This window comes from Aricia agestis, chromosome 16 (genome assembly GCF_905147365.1).
Source record: "Aricia agestis chromosome 16, ilAriAges1.1, whole genome shotgun sequence".
Classification (NCBI taxonomy): domain Eukaryota; kingdom Metazoa; phylum Arthropoda; class Insecta; order Lepidoptera; family Lycaenidae; genus Aricia; species Aricia agestis.
Window position 1 is genome coordinate 5,927,048 of NC_056421.1, and position 14,230 is coordinate 5,941,277.

General features: G+C 34.5%; 1 protein-coding gene across 3 annotated transcripts in view; it reads left to right on the top strand.

Moving 5' to 3' along the window:
- The window catches only part of LOC121734917 (apoptosis-stimulating of p53 protein 2-like), a 353,717-nt gene that overhangs the window by 234,287 nt on the left and 105,200 nt on the right, over nucleotides 1–14,230 (top strand). The gene's annotated exons all lie outside the window — the stretch shown is intronic.

The following is a 14,230-nucleotide window of genomic DNA, read 5'->3' on the forward strand; positions in this document are numbered from 1 at the left end:
TAGCGTTTTATTTCAAGGTATCTTCCGTTATTAGTAGATCGGGGAGCATACGTCTCAATCATTGCCTTGTCCAGTTTTGCTGCGCTATATCAAAGTTGTGCGCAGCCTATGATACGTTTATTGATCTCCATTTTAATTCTTGTCACATATTTTCTTATGTACCTCAGAACTACTTACATATTCAAGTGTCACCGCTGCTATCTTTGAACGGACAAAAGACGATTTCATAATAGTTCATATCTTTGAGGTATGGAATCCATAAAATATTTTGATAAAGTCGTCTCATAACGTCCATCTTCGTAGGATGAATTCAGGGAATGTTTTACTGCACTGGGAAAAATTTAATCTTCTGTAGACGAAGGAAAAGCAATTCATTTCAGCGGCTTCGAAGGCTGAAGTTATCACTTGTCAATAATCTAGGCGCTGCAGCCTTCATTTTTCATAAAATATCGATAACTTCATTTTTCTTTTTAGGATAATACTTAATATTGCGATTTGGATTAGTGCTAAGTGCTTTTTAGGTCTCCTAAAATTAGCATTCTTACGACTCTTATGTGTTACTATATCTTTAAGCCCTCAAGGACTTAGAAGTATAAGATAAGCCTAAGTAAAATTTAAGACTACGGTTGGTGAAAACGGCCATCTGGTGTACAAGACATAGTTTTATTAATTACTTAAGAGGATACACCAGGGGCGAGAGAAATTGAAAATAGATATTTGAAAATGTATTGCTGTCTCACCAATCTCAAATCTCCCACCGCAGAGCGCGATAGAGACAACACAACAAAAGTTCTAATAAAAGAACAGAAAATATTCGATTCGTTGTCTGCTAATTCCTTCTCCAACATTTAACCGATTTAAGTACTTTTTTCATTAAGAATTAAACCAAAATTTAACCGATTTAAGTACTTTTTTCATTAAGAATTAAAGCAAGGCTTGAGATGTTTTTTTTTTTTTGTATATTTTAGCCAGTTTTGTTTTCTGGGTGTTTGAACACAGAGGAAAATCTGGCTATTTTTTGGGTTTTTGCTCATTCTTATCTTTTATAAAAATAAAATTTTGAAAAAAAGAAAACATAGGAACATGCTAATAGTGGCCATAGATATTCAGGAAAAAAAATATAACTCTACCGGCATTATCCAGGGAGGAAACAGGGGACAACGTTTGTATGGAAAAACAGCGGTGTTATTTCCTTAAATATTAAGAATAAGTTGTGTGTAAATCAGTTATAAGCTTTATTGTTTTTCGTAGTTAATGCTTAACCAACAAAGCTAATTTCTTACATAATAAGGCTTATGAACAAAAAGCGGATTTTTAAAAGTGAACGAAAACAAAAGCGTGTACCAACTACTCGGAATCCTTGAGGAATGGAGCCTATTGAATTAACATAAAGAGCGGGGTGAGTGGAGCAATATTTGCGTTGACAAGTGCCAAGTGTACGGGGTACGCTATTGAAACTCAATCTGGGCTTGACGCGTGTACTTAATTAGTTTTTTCGTTAATTAATTTTTACATTGTTATGATTTCAGATTTTTAACTGACTTCCCAAAAGGTGAAGGTTATAATATAATTATTATGTTCGCATATACATTTGGGCTTATGATTTTTCTTCTTGTGAACTTCTAACCTTCCAGATAAGCTGGTCTTCAAGGTACATGCACAACTCAAACACAGCAAGTTTTTTTTCTTTTCAGACGCGTGTAACTAACTAAATTCAATTAGGAATAATTTTGTTTCCATTACAAACTACATAAGGTTAAAAGGTGTTAGCGGACAATTTTCAATGCTCGGTAGCAAAAATAGCTTCCATTTTAACAGGCGTAGTTTCTTCAATATAAAATTACCAATAACTAACGGATGGTAATCCAGTTGTAAAATCTAATTATGGGATCCGTCTTCCGTTTTCCCGGCGTTTCCTATTGAGACTTCCTGATGAGTGTTTCCGCCCACTAAGTCACTAAGTCACTAAGCCACTAAGCCCACTTTCTATCCTCAATTCTTCAATGATGTTTTTAATTCCTAAATCGCAAAGAAAACTGGGATATAATTTTTTCTAATGAACTCGTTCGTAACATAGTTGCACTGAAAGGAGTTTAATGTGAAGGAACCATGTTCTTTTTCGTAATAAAAACTATCTTTGCTTCACCAGGAGTCAGGACTCAAAATATCTCCAATCTCCATAGAAAATTTCATCAAAATCGTAAATGAAAAACGTAACATTAATTAATTTTGATTAACTCTGAAACTAATATATCTAAGTTTTTATTTTACTTTCATAAGTAACATTCAATAAACTTTTTAATATCTTAAAACAAATTACCATCTTTTTCGGACTTAACTTGAAGTTAACTTTGTAATTCTTTACAGCCTGGGGGAAGAACTAGCACTCGAGATCTCTCTCGGGTCGTTATAAACTTTGCTCTATATCAAAGAGGGTACTTTATAATCTCATTCAACAAGTTTTAGCTCATTATCAACTTTACCATGTGTGATGATTAGCCGTTTTATATATCCGTTTTTTTATTAATATAAAAAAAATGTGTATACTTGTGATTTCCCGGCCGCTAGTTCATTGCGCTGAATATAGTAAGCGCAGGAACCGTACATTTTGGGGGTAATAAACTATACCATGTAAGGACATACCATATTTTTTATTACAGAGAGGTATCGACAATTAAAGTATCTCCATCGGTTAAACATTAGAGCGTAAAGAGATAACAGATAGACAACATTCATATTTATTATAGTACCTATGGATTATTAGAAAAATATATTTTCCACCGTTCACTCGAGTGAATAATTCGAATGAGATTGCCTTCTGTTGTTGAACGCGACGCCTAATGAAATCTCGTGTATCTCACAAAAGTGCCATAATGATGTCATCTCTGGCACGTAAGTCGGGCTAATGAGAATGTCTCTCGGCCGCTTCCGGTGCGATTCCGGCACGATTCCGGTCCGGATCCGACCCCAGTCCGAAATGTTACCGAATTGTATAAATGTATACTACTAAATACTAATATTACTACACTCACTTGAGAAAAGTCAGTCTTAAGACATATTGTTATTATTGGCATACAATATACATGTTACCGTTAATGTGCGTAAACCAGTTAGATTGCAGATCAACAAGGTATTCTGCAGATTATCTGGTTGAGTCAGTTAAAGTATAAAAAAAATATTTTTTGGATATAAACAGGAATAAATTATTAAATTTAAAGTAAAATGTTACTTTTTCTGTTATAACAGTTCTGTTATAAAAAAAAAACAACAACAGTTTTAGCTGGGTTTGTAAACCCAGCTAAGACTGCTTAAGTCAAAGTTTTTACGAAGGAAGAGAATGCAAACTAACTAGGTCAAGTGCAAAATAAGTAAGCTTTTTTTTATTAAAAATTTCATCTGCAGATTGCCTAGGTAATGTGAACGTTAACGTATTCTGCATTCTAACGGTAACATACTTAGTGAAGATGCCAACAAAATATGCTTATTATATAAAAATAAGAAAATTAAAAAAATATGTACCTACAAGGTTTGTTATGTATCTTTAAAAGTTATTTAATTCATGCTGCCGACCTTACTTTAACCTTATGGAGCGTGAAAATATTAATTTGACTCTTTACACTTTATTTCCTAATACGAATTGTTCGTTTCCGTAATTATTCAAACAAAGAAAATTATAATACGGCATGAAGGATTGAATTTTTATCGTGGTTATTATTTTTATATCAAAGTTTTAATTTAACCCAAAGGAAGTGAGACTTAATTGTTTTAAAAAAGAAACAAAAAATGACAATTACTTCATAAGTTATACATGTTTCATATCCTACTCTACGTACGAGTCTTAACACGTAATTTATAATGATTACTAGCTGTCCCGGCAAACGTTGTTCTGTCATATAAAGTATATCACCCGTATTATTTTATTGAAGTGACTAAATAAGTATGGCACCATTCCAACATCCATCGCTATCCCGTCGCACAAACAATGGTCGCCGTCAGCCTCGAGTTGTAATAATTTACTATTATTTATTCAACAAATGCACTTATCAATATAAAAGTAGCCAGTAGCCTATTCTCAGACCCACTGAATATGCATATAAAATTAGGTAAAAATCAGTAAAGCCGTTCCGGAGGAGTACGGTAACTAACATTGTGACACGAGAATTTTATATATAAGGTAAGATATACACAGTAAAATTGTGCTATAATATTAATTTATTTTAGGGTCTTAAGTAATGGCTTTACCCAAAACAAAAGGGTAAACAACCATTTAACATTAAAAACAATTGAAAGCATCTAGAAAAGATTCTATCAAACATATAAATTCAGTTCAATACTTTTCTAGTCTCTACTACGATCAGTAGAGATTTGAAATAGATTTAGACGAATATTATCTTCTGATCCCAGCTGTAGAACAGAAGTTGATAAATGTTCCTCTACCGCAACCGAAATGGCTTAGCAAAATTCTTTTAAGACACTAGTTGTATTACGAAGTTTTGTCACGTCCTAAGCCGAAATTTAGGTCTAAAAGGTAACTGGGCATAATCTGACCCGGTTTTCGAAATATTTCCTACAGATATAAAATTACTTGTAGATTATTGAGTCCTAGCCTACATTTCATTCTGTGTGGTTTTTTTTTTTTAAACCGTGGGAGAGTTCTAAAATCAACTATGATTCAAAATATGTGCTTAACATCAATTAAGTATTGTAATCAATAAAAACGTATCAATTAAGTATTGTAATCAATAAAATAACAAACGCCTTCTAACAATGTACGGCCAGGGACTAGCATTAGCTGTCTCTTTCGCACGATAGACGAGTTTAAACCGGTTTGACCTGTGCTCGGCGCCCGCGCTACCTGAGCTTCGTCGCTCGCCGCAGTCCCTCGTCCATTGTCGTTGCGATCTGTGTGTTCTGTGTGTTTCTTGAGCTTCAACTATTTTAACGATTACTGCTGTGTTTTTGGACTTTGAGTTTGCACCGGCACCACGAATTGGTCAATAACCGAATATTAATACGCGGCAGAATTCAGTCCCGACACGTCAGAAGGAAGCAATATTACACTTACATATTGATGAACCCCACAAGAGAGGGCAGAGACAGTATAGAAGAATATTATTGTTCTTGTATCCACGGCTGCCGAACTATTGGATGCTGCGCACATATAGCCAGCATGGTTTACTTTTTGTCTTGGGCCAGACACCAAGAACAAATAGATGCACCAGCAAGTTTTTTAGATGACACTATCGTGCCTACAGATATTGATTTTGTTGAATAAAAACTATATTAATTCTACACATTTGTTTTATTTGAAAATACATCAGTCTATCACTGTATTGGTAAGAAGGAATTAGTTTTTATATTTTAGTTGCCCAACAGACTTGTATTGTTAGAGCCAGCAGATGAACACGATGAGTTTAGTTGCTCATAGACCAATTCCTCTGTGTGATTAAGACACCCATTCAATACAATTAGTCGAAAAATGTGTTATCACTAGAGGATATCACTTATATTTTATTTTCAATTTTTGGGCAGATTCCCATCTTCCACATTGATGCGACATATATTTTCGTAAACTAGGGATGTGTATCTAAACATCCAAACTAATTTTGTTTCTGTAGGCCGTGGGTAAAATTTCCATACTAAGGTGCCCAGTGACCTTTATTTCGCTTTTCAGTGCCCTAAACAGAATTATAATTATTTTTCGAAGGCTAGGTACAGAATACATAAATAATCGGCTAAGTGCGAGTCAGGCCTTGTACCATGAAAGTGTTTTGAGACACAAATAATTGGACGAGAATGCTGCGTCCCACTCTGACAAACGTAAAATGACGTTGTTAGAGCAGGACGCGGTATTCTCGTCCGATTGTTTGAGTCATAAAATAGTTACGTACTTAGCCCTACAGACTCGCGCACGAAGGGTTCCGTACCGTTATAGACGAAAAATAGGCCAAAAATTGTGTTTTTTGTGTGGAAGCCCCCCCTTTAATATTTATTTTATTTTTAGTATTTGTTGTTATAGCGGCAACACAAAGACAAAATCTGTTAAAATTTCAGAGGTAGCTATAGCGGTTCTTGAGTTACAGCCTGGAGACAGACAGACGGACAGACAACGAAGTCTTAGTAATGGGTCCCATTTTTACCCTTTGGGTACGGAACTCTAAAAAGCTTCCCTTGAAGTCAGACCTTCTTTAATTTAATTTATAAAATAGTTGGATTTTGAGCTGAAACTTTAAAGGTAGCTTTTCAAGTTGGCTCATTATTTAATATTTTGTTATTCAACGATTTTGGTTATACTACTCGCAAGGCTAGCGGTATAAAGTTTTTTAATAAGGTAAAGTTACGTGTAGATTTAAGGCGGGGATTAATCTCAATCAAAAACGATAACCTTGCACACAACCAAAGACCAAGCGTATACGCATCGCAATAAGATTCATTTTAGCTTAGCATAAAACTACAGGTTCTCGGGCGGATCTTCTCTATTTTTCATGTTTTTTTTAAATATCTTTGGAAATAAATATTAAGAAACAAAATTGTTCGGTTAAAGAATTTTTAATATAGATTTACTAACAATTTATTCAAATAAAATGTACAATTATCCTAGTTAATACTTATATTTCGATGAAATAGAGTTTTTTCGGAGGTAAGTTTGTAAATTAATTACAGCCAAAGTATTACGTTTTATTAAAATGTTTATGGTTTAAGGTATTTTGAATATTGTGCTTTATATCTCATATTATTTAACACTTCGTTATTATATTGGAACTAGGTAAACCGGGAGTCACGGAATAACAAATTGGGGTTTATCCTCGCCTTAATTTTAATTTTCTTTTGAAATAATGATGAAAGACTGCAACTTTTGAAATGGGAAATTCCATCCAAATTAAAAAGGAAATTACAAATTTAAAAGATGTGGATTCTATGTACAGATATATTAGCCAGATGATAAAGTTGGTAAGTTACAGGGTTTGGTCAAATTTTAAGGAAAAAAGAGCTCTTATGTCGTATAATGTTAGTTACCCGGTTCATCCACTCATGTCTTCAATTAAGAAAAGTTACAAATCTATATAAAAATGGATTTTCAATTGTAACGCTAAAACTTGAAAACGGCTGAACGGATTGGGCTAATTTTAGTCTTAAAATATCCGTAGAAGTCCAGGGAAGGTTTTAAAGTGACACGAAGTTCACCGGGACAGCTAGTTACAAATAAAAAAGGTAAATGAAATAATACAGAGAGACTAGGCGTTTTCAATTAAAATAGAGAAGAATAAGAAAAAAATGTAAATAAAATAAAACAATAAAGCTTTAAGACGACGCAGCGGCTCAACATTTCGTTATCCATAAAAGTTATCGTCAAAGATCGACTAACTTCGGCAAATTACGTTTGAGAAAGATGACATTCCCGAAGTTTCTGTCAGTTAAAGAGTTCTATTGGAAGTTGCGTCCGTAATAATTACAGTTTCGATCATCGAAAAACTTTCGAGGAATCGTATTGCAATTACAGTTTTTTGCGGATAACGCGACCTTTGTTTCCAATTATAACTTTCGAAGCTTTCAATCGTTATTCTTTCGAATATCAGTTTTTCTTAGAGTTTGTTTACAATTTTATGCCATTCATACTAATCTTTATATTAATTCGCGAACGAAAAACTGTGTATTCCCTTTGACGAAAAATGGGTAAACGTAGGTGAATGAAATTTTGTATAGTTATAGTTTATATGGTGTAGGAGTGCATCGAACTAATAATATTATTTTGAAATTACGCTTTTATCATACATAATCTTAGATACTATTAGACAATGCTTTAAACACGGCCAGTCTGAGATCAGCTGAGTCCCACAACTTGTTTCTGAAAAAAAAATATTATAAAGTCAATATTTTTTTACAAAATATAGACCTAGTAGTCCTAATGTCGTTGAAACTAAGGACGAATTTCGACCTTTGGGCGATCTTAAAATGCGAAAGTGTGTCTGTTACCTCTTAGTATAGAAATACTTTAGAGTCCCGCGGAAGGACATAGGATACTTTTCATCCCCTATTAATTCATTACACATTCGTCCAAAAAGTTTTTGCCAGGTATTTAGTGTATTTACTTATATGCCAAAATGTTTGAAGCCACTTCATATTTTATTCATCATAATTATCAAAACAATCCTAGTTGCTCTTAAATAGTCACCTAAACTGTAAAGAATTAATGGGGATATTTTATACCCCATGTAACGATGCTTGACCCTCAACAGTCAACGCGAGTAACCGTGCAGCATCAAATATTTCTAAAATTGTATTGCGCCTTTTGTTACTCAATAGTTCGTGTGTGGGACATAAATATTTCATAAACATGGGGTCTTTTAGGTCCCCGATCGTTATCTCGCTTCGCTCTCGCTGTAATTTTATTGAAGCCTATCTGAGGTCTTAATTAATAATTTAGGCTTAAAATGAATATCTACTAAAGGCTTAGGTTATAAACACTGGTTAAAATTGATTTTTAGTTAAAAGTGTGATATTAAAAGTCCTCAATATTTTTATATCATCACAATACCTATCGACAAAGTTGGCGCTCGATCAGTTGTAAATTTGTTTTTCTGGAATGCCGTAAATTTTCTGATACAAAGGAGCGACCGTAACGACTGCAAACGTGGTAAGCCAGTTGAGTTGAGTCGCATCAACGGCGTTTAACGATTACAATTATTCAAACCTAATCGAAGGTCAACTTTGTCGATAAAACATACAGTCATACGTACGTAATACAGTACTAGCATAAAACATAAAATTCTAAAACTCATTTCATATTGCTACCATCTACCACGCATAAAATGCCAACTAATTATTTCCACAAAAGCCCGGATAAGCATTAGCACATAAACTTTTGCTCCCACCACCGTAATACCGAGGTATTGTTAAAAATTAAAACCGTAGTCTCATGAGGATTTCCAAAGCAATTTAATTGAGAGAAAAATGAGATCAGAAACGACCGGGATTACTACTGCAAACGGCTTCCGAGCGCTTAGCCAGGCTTAAAAATATTACCATTAGAATTTAAGGATCAAAAATCCTGGATATTATATCCCATATTTCTCATGGCTAAAGAATTTTAGGAGCAAAAAGAATGATAGAGAAATACCCTGTAAAGGATAGCCCTTGTGTACGTAATATACTATAGTAATTATAAATTTTTCTGTCTGACACTGGACACTAGAAACTGACTGAACAGTGAACAGAAAAGAACAATACTTAAAAGTTAAAAATACTATTATTGTATGATGTATTTTCGAAAGGGATTTGATACGAGGCATCGCGAGTGACAAATCATTCAAAGCACGTTATTTCAAAATAATATTATGTCGTTGCTGTAGAAAATATTGACAAATTATGGAAGACTTTGTACCTTATAATAAATTTTTGGTATTGATAAAATTTAATTTGTTATTATTTTTAGCAATATTCCGCGAAATAAACTTCCACCCTTAAGTTGGTACTACTAATATATATTCTGTGCCTTAAGTAAATGAGTGAGTGTACGCATAGGCATGCGTACAGCACCTCCCTCCTCCCACACTGCCTATTCGTACACTCGCATGCAAGAACCTGCAAACATCACCACCACACAAGCAATAATGTTGGAAAATCCGTGCAAGGCCCCTGACCACCATGCAGGTTGAAACCTCGACGCGCGTTTCGTCCAAACACCGGAGCATCCTTAGGATGTGGACTCTACTTACTTAACGGACGTTGTTCGTAGAGTCCACATCCTGAGGATGCTCCGGTGTTGGGGCGAAACGCGCGTCGAGGTTTCAACCTGCATGGTGCCCATGGTGGTGAGGGGCCTTGCACGGATTTGCCAACATTATTGCTTGTGTGGTGCTGGTGTTTGCAGGTTCTTGCATGCGAGTGTACGCATAGGCAGTGTAGGAGGGACGTGCTGTACGCATGCCTATGCGTACACTCACTCATTTACTTAAGGGTGGAAGTTAATTTCGCGGAATATTGCTAAAAATAATAACAAATTAAATTTTAAGCTATGGATTTCCGCAAAGTAACGCCTGATTCCATTAACTATTGATAAAATGCAACGTGATCAAATGTAATTTGATATTCATAGGCCGCTGATGGCATGTCAATAGAATCTCATCTTACAATTTTCAATCTCGCATATTTTATGTTCGCGCGCGGAGAGAATTCGATAGTAATTCGGTCGCGAAGCACGAATATCTCTCTTTCGTGCAAGAATATAATTATTTTGTATTGCTATTGCTCTCCTACTTGTGTAAAAGCAGTAGTTTATTAAACTGTCTTATTTACATTGAAATAAAATATGTAGTGCGGATTTGTAGTATTATACGTCTACTTGTGTAACTTTTGATATTTTCCGTCATCTAATCAATTCTAAACCATTTTTTTGACTCAAACTAGGGGTCGGTCACACCGAATGAGTACGTAGGTACGTCTCATACGTAGATGCGACGCGGTGATACAAAAAATGAATAAAAAAATATCAAGTGTTCAGTCAATTTTACATTTCGTTTCTTTATTGCTTTTATGTATTACCAAGTGGCGCATCGTGAGTGATAGTGAGGAACGGAAGTAATATTTTTTTTAAGATTAAAATTCATCTTTAATCTACAAAATACGTCATAGATTATTATAATGAACAATACTTTAATTATTGTTTTTGATTGTGAGTTTTGTGATATTTAATGAAGTCAACATAAGGCGCGATGCCTTTTGTTTGGCCCCTTAATTTTCCGCCGCGCCGCTGAATGCTAAAGATTTAATGGGCTTTTCTGTTTCTGTAAACTCAGACTTATTTTTTTATATTAAAACCGTCACTAGTATTTCTCATAAATACTAGATGCTGTTTTGCTGAATTTAGTTCGCCTTTCACCCTTCACCACTCCCTGGGATGATCAAAAGAAGAGTATCCTTCTTTTACTCTTCCCGGGGAGAGATGGGAGAAAAAACAGACGGAAAGACAGAAAAATAGATAGATTTTTAAGGGCAAATGCCCCACCACACATTCCCACCACTGCAACTCCCTGTCGCCAGGATCAACAGTGGTAACCAACCACGAAAACCCTTTGATATGATCTCAGGGATACCCATGGGACAAGCTAAATCTGTCTTGGGACCATGGGACCCGCAACGAAATTAATCAGAACAAAGGTAGGAGGAGTAGGAGATATCCAATTTCCCTCCCCAAGCAAAGTGGGAAAAATACATAGATACATTCTTGCGTTTGCAATATTTGTGATGGATATCTCAGAAAGTAATTTTTTTTTTATTCAGAAAGAGTAAACAATTTAAAAGTTATGCGTAAAAGTGGGATCGATTTTCATTAAAAAACAGCGCCAGTCTTTTGAAAGAGAGTATTAAAATATAAATTAACAAATTCCGACAGAGTGTAGCGTCTTGCGTAATTTGAATTGAATTGTCGCTTCATTTAAAAGGGTTTTTAATTAACCTTAGTAAAAAATGCTGCAACAACTTTTATTGGACTTGGGGAAAAATGTTTGTACGTGACTGTGTATAGCTTTGCATGGTTAACACTATAATATGCTTAAAGGCGACGCATATAGTATACGGTGAGGTCAATCGAATCCGGTTGGACTGATGGCAGGCAAATACCATGCAATGTGTGCACGGTCAGGTTCGGCCTGTGATCGGATTCGATCGGCCTCCCCGTATCCTGTGTGTAGGTCTTGTATTGGTTTCTAAAAATATTATGGCCTTATAGAAAACCGGTGTAAAATATTAAGAAACTTGCTTGCAGACCGAAGGAAAAACACACAAACTAAAGCTTTTATATCCGAATATGACACAATCACGTTCGCTTAGCACAGAGAATTTTATAGCATTTTCATAAAGGGGGAAACGAGCAGGCGACGCGCCTGAGGGCAAGTGATTAACAATGGCCCTGCCCCACAATATAATACAGTAAACAACTTTCAGACTAGATGGCCCAAATCGAGAGCACGCACACATTAGCGGGGTTTCAAATAACCTAGTATAAAAGCAATACAGTAGCACATGCTGTTTATTTAATTTGATGACACATCTGAGTTATTCTACTGCATATATTTATACTGTGCGTGCATGCCGCTTGCCGTTCTTGTGTGGAAAATGTAAAATTAAACGACAATTTTAGAAAGTTGATTAGTTGGTGTAGTGTCACGTACATGATAGGGTATGACGTTAATCGCAAGATTATGAATTCTTATTTTTGATTGATTATTTTAATAAAATATCATTTGAACTAGTTAAAAGCCGAGCTCAGTGAGGGCTCGCGTCTTCACACTTTAACTGACTGATGATAACACATCTACATAATATAAAATATAAAAAAAATACTACTTATATTAAAGCAAAAGTCAATAGGCGTGACAGTTTTTCCGTAAAGTGTAGCACAAAATGTAAAGGTTGTGGGATATACTAGGCTCGCTTCGCTCGCCCTGATAAAATAAATTTTTACGTTTTTTAACATAAAATATTTACTTTTAGGGTTTGCAGTTTTTGTTTAATTTTGCTATTATTTTACGAACCTTAGGTACGTTAAAACTGTAAGACTAGATTTATTTCCCCTGTGTTACTCAGGACTGGCTATCGTTAATCTGTGAAAGCCCTAATATAAGGTTAAACCACACTCCAACACTAAACTTTTAAAATGGCGCGAGACTTTTGCTCGCTGAATTGTAAAGTGTACAATGGATCCACAAAGCTTATGTAAAAGCGCGGTGAAATTTTAAACGAGCATTTTAAATAACCTCATTCTATGGCCCTCCTGTTCTTGAGTTTTCATTGTAAATTTCGTACAAATAAAGTTCAGGAGCTAAATTGCGCTGCAGTTTGTTGAAAGGGAAATTTATTGGGGTTACTAAACGATTAGGAACGCCTTGCTATGGTATATGTTTAATGTTTATGCAAGATACCTCGACGTATATAATTTATCTAATATTATTATATTTTGCGTTTAATAGTCTGATAAATAACTGATAAATAAATAACTAAATAATTGTTTAGGAGATACCTAAAACGAATGAATAACAGAGTTTAGCATGAGACGGCGTTTGTAGCTTTTAAATGTTTCTTGTCTTCAAAGTACTTATTCCCATTTTGATTTATTTTTTGTTTTGATTTGACTGAGGACAGTTTTTATATTCTAACAGCTTCCATAAATACACGATAATTACAAAACATCCAATTAATAAATCAGTATAATATAAATCGACGCCCCGCGAATAATCGGGTACTGACCTATTACGGGGTTTTTCGTGTTATGCATTTTTTGACATCTAGAACTATATTATAATATTATGCATCATGTGAAATTTTCAGAATTTTTCTATGGATATTTACAAGGATATAAAAAATTGTGTTTATTAATACAAACATAGCCAAATTGCCCTACATCCCAGGTGAAAACACTGGTTAAATTAACCCGCAATAATTCACTTTTCCCATACACACTCATACACTCATATGGTTCTTTTGAATGTAAATTCTCTTTCATGTGGGTATAGAACGAACTCTACGCCTTTGTTAGAATTTCACCTCGAATCTTATCGTAGAAAAATGAACGGTATAAAGGTATTTAAATGCCCTTTTGAAATATTATGTTTTGGATTCTGCGGTCGACAACATTTATTATACAGTATACTACAAACCTGCAACTTTGTTCGTAATCTACGAATAATAAAAACTATTCGTAATATTATATTCCTCGGGAACTATGTTTTTTTCCTAAATTAAGTCTATACTTACTTACATAATATTATCCTTAGCAAGGAATGTCTTAACCAAATTTTACCGAAATTAATTTGTTAAATAATAAAAAAAATTATCAGCGTTACTTAGAAACAATTATGATGATTTTTATAACCTCAAACTATAGTTGTCTATAGTGTACGTAACGACGTAAAACGTAGCTCTACCACACTGTAAAACGTAGCAGCTCCTAAATTTTACTTTTTAATCACATTACCTGAAGTTTCTCCCTTTCTCTCCATATACCCAAATTAGCTTCCACATGTACAATTTATTTACCTACTTAACGTACAATAATTAATTATTAAATGGTAACTCCCTTAATATCGTCTTAAAATTTAATTCGGCCGAATTCCGTCGGGTCGTCGCCCGAAACTCTCGCATAAAATTCCGAGATATTATCGTCTTAGACACAATATTAATTTCCCGTATCGCTTCAAAAGTAAACTTCGACCTTTGCGAAGTAATTAAGTGT